General features: G+C 37.7%; 1 protein-coding gene across 1 annotated transcript in view; it reads right to left on the reverse strand.

The window, feature by feature from the left end:
* TRDMT1 (tRNA aspartic acid methyltransferase 1) overlaps window positions 1-8,374 on the reverse strand; it is a 72,832-nt gene extending 64,458 nt beyond the window's left edge. The window contains exon 1 of the mRNA XM_024254139.3: window positions 7,063-8,374. The gene's annotated coding sequence lies outside the window, so the exon portion shown is untranslated. The remainder of the gene's footprint in view (window positions 1-7,062) is intronic.
* Window positions 8,375-8,740: the final 366 nt, after the last annotated feature.

An 8,740-nucleotide genomic window follows, 5' to 3' on the forward strand; every position in this document is an offset into this window, starting at 1 on the left:
ATTTCAATATAAACACAATGTATATAAGTGTGTATATATGTATATATATCAGTATATACATATGTACACACACACACTGATAGATATATATATCAATAATGTGCCTAGAACAATAAATACTGGTTTCCTTTCACTTTCTGAACAACTTTGTCATAATATATAACCCATTTCTTCTAACAATAGAGAGAATTTTTTTCCTAGTATGTTTTCATAAAGGGTATATTACCAAGAGATTAATTTGCATATTACCTAACAAGATGTCTTTCCTTATTGTTTTCTATTATAGCCTTCAATCTTTTCAGGTGGAAAAACACAATCCATGTTGAGAATATAGGAGACAGAATTTAGTACCTTGGAGAGCTGTTAGTACTTTGCTTCTTTTCTCATGTAATTTATCTGAACATTTAGAACTGCTCAAGGTAACCAAAGAACACAAATCAAACCTACTCACACCAGGAAAGGGAAAACACACATACACATATACACATACACAGGCACACACCCCTTCATAGTCTTTTTTCTGCATTGCTACATCATCAGAACTGATAAACTAAAACCCAGAGAAAATTCAAAGACAAAGACTTTTAATTTTACCCTACTTAGGTACTAGTTTAGGTAGACAACAGTATCACTTAGAATTGTTCTCATATGATCCAATAATGACAAATATAACTAAAATGTAGTAACACTTTCATAGTACTGCCATGACTGTATCTATTCACTCTATAAGAAAAAAACTTCATGTTATTTAAAATTATTAAAACGTTTCTTATCAGTTTCGAAGTCACTTATGTGAGCATATTACAACATACAAGCACATTTCATATTTCAAACTTTCTCCTCTAGCCTATCAATCTTTACTTTAGAGAGTTAAACTTATTCCTGCAGATCAAGACTAAAATGTTTTATTTCCATTTAAGGTAATTACTGCTAAGTTAAAATATATAAATCCTCCAATGGGATTGGTACTATGTTTAGTCACTCAGAGAATACTGGCTGATGAAAATAGACCACATTCCAAAAGACAGAAAAAGTATGTTTGACTAACAGAAAAATATCAATAATAACACAATAATGACTTGAATGTTTCAAATAACTTTATAAATGTTTAAAATGCTTATGAGACCTATTTATGAGACCTAATGCATTTGAGACCTATCAGCTTTTCTTTTTTAATATTCACTTTTTTACAAATAAAAAGTAGAAAACTTCACGTCGTTTGCTCAAAGTCACAAAAGTTAACATTGTTCAGGTTAACAGATTTATTTACAAATCACACAAACATATTTTTAAAAGAAGGGAATTTAGACGATAACTCTAGTTTTTTGAGGAAAAAATAGGCTGGAAGTCATCAAATAAAAATGAAAGGGAGTTAGTATATATTTTGAGGAAGAATTTCATATTAGGAGTTAGACAGGATTCTGGTTAGGAAAGAATGTCAGGAATCTGCATGTCTTTTTTTTTCCTTTCATTTTAGGACCAAATCCTAGAATAGAGTGAAAAAAGAACGCAACAAACAGCATTATTTATATATCTTTGTAGAGTTCACAGTTTTAAAATCAAAAAGCAGTTTTATCATGTTACTTGTTCCCTAGAGAGATGAGGCATTATTATTTGGAAAATAAATTTTTGATTATCACCTAAAGTGAAAGGGACTTAATAAACAAACACTGGAAAAGCCCAAAGTACTGAAAGCTCAACATAACTGCAAGAGTCTCTCTTCTGACCATTTTTTCTCTTTTTTGCTAATAGTAAAATATGCATGCAGTTGTGCGATCTCAGCTCACTGCAACCTCCACCTCCTGGATTCAAGTGATTCTCCTGCCTCAGCCTCCTGAGTAGCTGGGACTATAGGCATGCACCACCACACCTGGCTAATTTTTGTATTTTTGGTAGAGACGGGTTTCATCATGTTGGCCAGACTGGCCTTAAACTCGTGACCTCAACTGTTCTGCCTTTCTTGGCCTCCCAAAGTGCTGGGATTACAGGTGTGAGCCACCGTGCCTGACCATAGCTAACATTTTGAGGTTTCTCCCCCATAGTCTTTCAACTAATTGTGTTTTACCCAAATCAGAATCTTATTGCATATATGTTTTATACCTAGCTCTTTTTCACCTAATATGTTATCATTATCAGTTCTGTACTTCATTAAACACATCAAAGATATATACCCTTTTTAAATGCTGACTTTATTTTTCTGAATTTTAAAAATAATGCATGCTAATTTCCAGGGGTAAAACAAATTACAAAGGTATACAAAAAATAAAGGCACTTCCTTCTGTTAACCTTGATTCCATCCTCCCCTTAAAAAAAATTTTAAGTTTGTTGAATGTCTTTTAATAAAGATGTTCATCTCCAAAACTATGACAAGGCAGTCACAGACATTTTTGACATGAGCTCAGAGTTGTATGCATATGTTTATGTGGAGTTTTCATATTTAAAAATATTTATGCCTGAAGTGCAAAAAATAATAATTTAAAGAAAATACATAATACATTTTGTTTAATTTGTCTTAAGACTGATGTATTTTATATACACGGGAATCTGGAATCATCTCACAACTGAGAAAAGTTAGCAGTTAACTTCCTCTGAAAGTTACATTTTAAACACATTTTAGCTCCCAAAACAATATGGCAGGCCTCAGATAAGCACTCTTTCAAAATTCTGCCTATGAGGAAAAAACTAAATATGAACATTTCAAAAATAATTCACCTTTAAAGCTCTATTTTGTGATTAGACTGAGTACCATGAAAGTCATAATTACAACCCTTGCGTGTGTAAAGCATCTTCTCCTCAGCAGCCTCAGCTCCTACAGGATGATGCTCTGTAAAGTCAGGGCATCCACAAAGTGATTTATTCCCCCTTTTACCTTTAATATGGTGCTACAGACCACATTTTGGCCATTGCAGTGCAGTAGCTCATGTCTACAATCCCAGTGTTTTGGGAAGCCAGAACAGCAGGATCCCTTGAGGCCAGAAGTTAAAGACCAGCCTTTAAACAAAACAAAACAAAACAAAACAAAAAAATTTAATTAGCCAGGTGTGGGGGTGTGTGCCTGTAGTCCAAGGCACTCAGGAGGCTGAGGCAGGAGGATCACTTGAGCCAAGGAGTTTGAAGCTGCAGTGAGCCATCATTGTACCACTGCACTCCAGCCTGGGTGACTAGTGAGAACTGTCTCTCAAAAAGAAAAAGGAAAAAAAAAATGAGTATATTTTGCCTAAGATATCCAAACACTAGAAACATATTCCAAAGTGAAATATAGAAGTATAATGCAAATTTTTCAAAGGAAGGGGTACAGAAATAGTTACGTAATTCTTACAACCATACACTTATGTTGAAGGTATAAAAGAGTTGAAGATTCCTGAAGACAAAGAGAAGGTCTTTGGAGAAAGTTATCAGCATGCTATAGAGGCTGTCTGCTTCTCACCTCAAGCCTGAGACAAGGAGATTCAGAGAACCACCCAGAGAGTTTAGAATGTAACCCTCTAACCTTTGAGTTTGGGGAGGCAAAGTAATTCCCTTGGATAGATCTGAGCCATACAAGACAGAAAGCTGTTTTAAGCCCTGTTCAAGTGGTCACTCACAAGAAAAAAAGGTGTCATGCAAAAAGGAACAAGGCGTATACCACTGAATGACTCCTAGGGGCTGTGGCAGCAGTCACAGAGAAGCAGGACACAAGGGCATGTCTGCATGTCAGGGAAGCTTTGAGAAAGAGAGAGAGAGAGACAGAGAGAGAGAGAGAGAGAGAAATCGAGAGAGAGAGAAAGAGATAGAGAGAGAGAAGAAAACCCCAAAGAAGCACCTGCTAGAAAAAGGGCCAGCTTTAAGCATATGCCAAACCTCGAGGTGTAAACACCAGATCACCAATAGCCCTTGTCAAGTAAGAGTTTTCTTATCTCCTGCACCTCTTTCCCTCTGTGAGCTCTAACCCTGCAGTGGCAAGAAACCTTAGCAAAATGAGGAAGGAGGAAGGGAGGCACCTAAGTAGGGAGAGTGAGACACCCAGGACTTCCCTTTCCTAAGGCACAGTCAAGCCACGGGAGGGAGGATATTAACTCTTGGGCAAGATTGAAATTTTGAAAGTTACATACATGTGAGCATTGTAAATTGCTATGATCACTTTTCTCCTTAGAAGTGATCAAAGAATGGTTTGGTTTTAATAAATGACTGGAAAAGTCACAGGAGCTGCACGAATTTTCATTTGTAAAATGATTGTTTAGCAACTGCTCTCTTGTCTTCTTATTCCTTCCTGCCTTGGTTTTTGGACACAGGTTCTTTCTTCTCCTGTTTATGCCATAGTTTTCAATAATACCATCACCAACCATCAACACTTATTGAGGATTTACTCTAGGCCAGACAATCGATAATGTATTTTATATACATTTCTCATTTCATGCACATGCAACTGTTATTATCACCTCCATTTTTTATGTCAAGAAAATGAGGCTCTTCCAAGGTAGCATAATTAGTAAGCATAGGAGCTGAAAAATTTAGCTTGGGTACTCTGACTCCGGAGCCCCACTTTTTTCCCTGAAAGAATGAATGAAATGTATTTTCTCAGTTCAAAGGATACAAAGTATCAAACTTGCCTTTTTTTTTTTTTTAAACAAACAGGGTCTTGCTCTGTCTTCCAGACTGGAGTGCAGTGGCATGATCATAGCCGATTGCTCACTGCAGCCTAGTCCTCCAGGGCTTAAATGATCCTCCCACCTCAGCCTCCTGAGTGGCTGGTACTACAGGCATGCAACACCATGCCCAGCTAATTTTTAAAAATTTTTCATAGAGATGGGTTTTTGCTACGTTGCCCAGGCTGGTCTTGAATTCCTGGGCTCAGGTGATCCTCCCACTTCAGCCTCTTGAAGTGCTAAAATTATAGGCATGAGCCACCAGACTTGCTTTCTTTAATAAAACAGAGCTCTCAAAAAAATGGATCTCCCCCATTTCATGAGAAAATTGAAACATTCCACTGAAGGAGAATTAACAGAAAAGTAAACATAGCTACTTTTTGTAATCAGAAAACTTGCTGATGTATACTCTTATTCCAAACCCCTGGATGATGTCATTATGTCAACAATCCTTTAGGATTCCTCACCCAGACATAAAATAACAGTCACAGCACTAGCATATCCAAAAATGGTACTGCTTTATTTTTTAAAAATATATTTCCTTTTTTTTTGGCAAATCAATCGAATCAATTTTATTCTCACAACAATCCTGTGAGTAAATATTATTAAAAATATATTTTTGGAGGAAACAGATGAAAAGCTTTAAAAAATGTGATTCACTTAAAATCATATAGTGAATACATGATAGAGTCAGCACTAAAAAGGCAGATATATCAAAGAGAGACTGAAATAAGCAACTCATTTTTTGTATCGACTTCGAAACACCTCTTTACCATCAGTGTTTGTATTAATAATTCTTGATCTTTATACTTCACATTTCTTGGTAATCCAAATGCTTCATAAATTCTCTTACACATCCTGAATCTCTTGCTTCATTCAGCGAGACAATTCCTGGTGAGCAGAAATGCATATGGTTTTCAGATGTAGAAACTGGGACCTCCAGAGACAAACAAGTTGGGCATGGCAATAGGATACAATAATCTTATAAGATTTTACAAACCTGACTTGAAGTTTTGTCCTAATATGGAAAGGTATGCCTTTTCTCAGTAGAGAGATTATTCTAGAATTTTAGAGCCATACCAATATATTTCACGGTAACCTAGTGATCTGGATTGCCCCTCTATGAGAAAGCAAAGATTCTGCAAGCAATTAGTCCTTCAAATCAAATTCCTGGCTTTACAAATTGCTTCTTTTTCGAATTCCAAAAGTTAACTAATTCTTTTCTATCTATTCTTCATTTCCTCATAAGTGAACACTCATCAATTTCCCCATTTTCCAACCCTATACTTTTGTTATTCTACGTGGCCACAGACAGGAACAATTCACTAGCACAGTGGTTCTCAGAATCACCTGGTAAGTCTTGTAAAAACACAAATTGCTGGGCCCCACATACTCCCAGTTTCACATTCAGTTGGTGTAAAGTGGGGCCTAACAGTTGGAATTTCTAACAAATTATCCAGTGATGCTGATGCTACAGGTCTGAGTAGCACATTTTGAAAATCACTTCACTAGTACGCCCCCGATGTGTTGTCTTGATGGATCCTTCCAAAAACCTGTTCAGATGCCAAGGCTCATGAATCGCACACATGGTACTCAATGCCTGGGCCTCACATCGAAGGCTTCTATATCGAGAACAGAAGAAATATTTGTCATGACTCATTGCCTTTTTCAAGCTGTTCCAGCTACAAAATTAAAGCCAGAAAAGGACTCGATTGAAAGCAAAATAAAAACAGCTCAAGTAACACTGTACAAGTTTTGAGATTTATGGCATGATTTCTGGAATTAGGACAAAAGGTATACTAGTGATTCAGGTAAGTCCTAGGCTGACCACACTGGAAGCTGGCATCTCCAAGGCTCCCAACAAACCCTGGAACCCAAGCCAAGTTGCTCCTGCACTACCCCAGAAGCCAGCTCAGGTCCTTGGCTTGTGGCTTGCTTTTTCTGTCAACAGTAAGTTCTTCCATATAGCTCTCCAAACACATTAGCATCCTATAACTCTTTTAATTAACTAATTTTTCTACAACTCTTCAGCTATTTTTAACACAGAAAAAAATGTCAGTTGTCAAGAAATAAATGCTGTTGGGCCATCAGCAGGTAGGCTGTAAATCTGAACTGAGAACCTAGCCAATGAATTTCCTTAGCATTTCTTCCTTTTGTAATGGCAACACTCAGTGGAGATTTTAATTCCATTTTTCATATATTTGGGGAAAAAAATAAGGCATTCTATGTCATAGCATAAAATTCTTCAGCATTCCATTTTAGTTATTAAATAATGACTAGTATTTGAAACAGCACTGTTACATTAAGTAAAAAATAATTGGCAAGAAATGTCAACTTAGACATTTAATAAGATATGTTAATAAGATAATATTTCTGCTTAGAAAATAAGGTGTTAGTTCTACCTTTAATGTATCAATATATTGTAGGAAATACTGACCTTTTCTTCTGATCACCACGAGTCCATTAAATTTCAAAATGTGGGACGGCCAATACATGATATACTACTAAGTAATAAATCTATGTCATCCAAAGGGAGCTTTGCTGTCTGAGTCCAAAAAAAGAAAACAGAAGCATAATGGTAAGGTTACTGAACACTCAGGTCTTGAAATAAGTCATTCTGTATGAGCATGAGTCACCAAAACTACTTCCTTAGTGATAAAAGTTGCCTAAGTAACATCAATGCCTCCCTATGCTAAGAAGGATATGGGCAGTGTGTTGGGTTTCAAACCCACTAGTCACAGTCATTTCCTTTACTTAATTGCTAACTGTCCTTCCTGGCTGTAGTTTGGGGCCTGTGTTTTAGGTAGTAACCCAGCAACTAGTTATTATGCTATATTTTATCAAGGAGAACAAAACAGTAAACTTTGCATTTCCATGGATTTCAGAGTAAAAGTCAATGTTATTTCACCAAGGCCCTCTGACTTAAGGGAATTATTGTGAAACTGTTCAACTAGGTCTCAATGTGGCCACATCATTATGCAAGACTCAAAGGCAAAATGATTTAACAGAGAAAAGAGGAGCAGATTGGGAGCCCTCTGCGAGGAAGGGAGGGGTGGTATTCATTTCTGTGTCCTTAGCACCTAGCAGGGAACCAGCTCACCTAAAGACTCAAAGTGCAGGCCGCGCAGGCGCAGTGGCTCATGCCTGTAATCCCAGCACTTCGGGTAGGCCAAGGAGGGGTCACTTGAGCTCGGGAGCTTGCAACTAGCCTGACAACACGGCAAAACCCTGTCTCTACAAAACATATTTTAAGAAAATTATCTGGGCATAGTGGCATGTGCCTGTAGTCCCAGCTGCTCGAGAGGCTGAGGTAAGAGGATTGCCTGAGCCCAGGAGGTCGAGGCTACAGTGAGCTGTGATGGAGTCACTGTATTCTAGCCTGGGTGATATTGCAAGATCCTGTCTCAGAAAAAAAAAGACTCAAAATACGTCCACCAAATGGAGTTTGCTGGTTCTTTTCAAAATAATCCAATCTATGAAGTGATTGTGCCACTACTGAGTTAGGATTTCATCAGGCTTTGTCGTTATTGTTGTTGTTGTTGCTGTTGCTGTTGAGACGGAGTTTTGCTCTTGTTGCCCAGGCTGGAGTGCAGTGGCGCGATCTCAGCTCACTGCAACCTCCACCTTCTGGTTTCAAGCGACTCTCCTGCCTCAGCCTCCTGAGGAACTGGGATTACAGGCGCCTGCCACCACGCCCAGCTAATTTTTGTATTTTTAAAAGAGACGGGGTTTCACCATGTTGGCCAGGCTGGTCTCGAACACCTGACCTCGTGATCCTCTCGCCTCGGCCTCCCAAAGTGCTGCGATTACAGGCATGAGCCATTCATCAGACTTTTTAACACATATATGCCTTTCTTTTTCCCTTATATTTACCATGGGAGTGTGGTATTTGCTGCTCTTGCCCTTGCAGACATGTGAAGGACATTAAGCATGCTCTATTTTAAAATAAACCTGGTGTTGATGAGCACTACTTAGGAAAATCTGACATACAAAAGCAGTGAGATTAGTATTGCATGAGAAAATTTAAAAACTAGATAGTAAGCACATAAATATTATCAGTAACGCTGTTGGGTTTGGCCTTGAGAATCTTGCTTGCCTATAATTCCCTGAGTCTC

Source organism: Pongo abelii, chromosome 8, assembly GCF_028885655.2.
Source record: "Pongo abelii isolate AG06213 chromosome 8, NHGRI_mPonAbe1-v2.0_pri, whole genome shotgun sequence".
In the NCBI taxonomy this organism is placed as follows: domain Eukaryota; kingdom Metazoa; phylum Chordata; class Mammalia; order Primates; family Hominidae; genus Pongo; species Pongo abelii.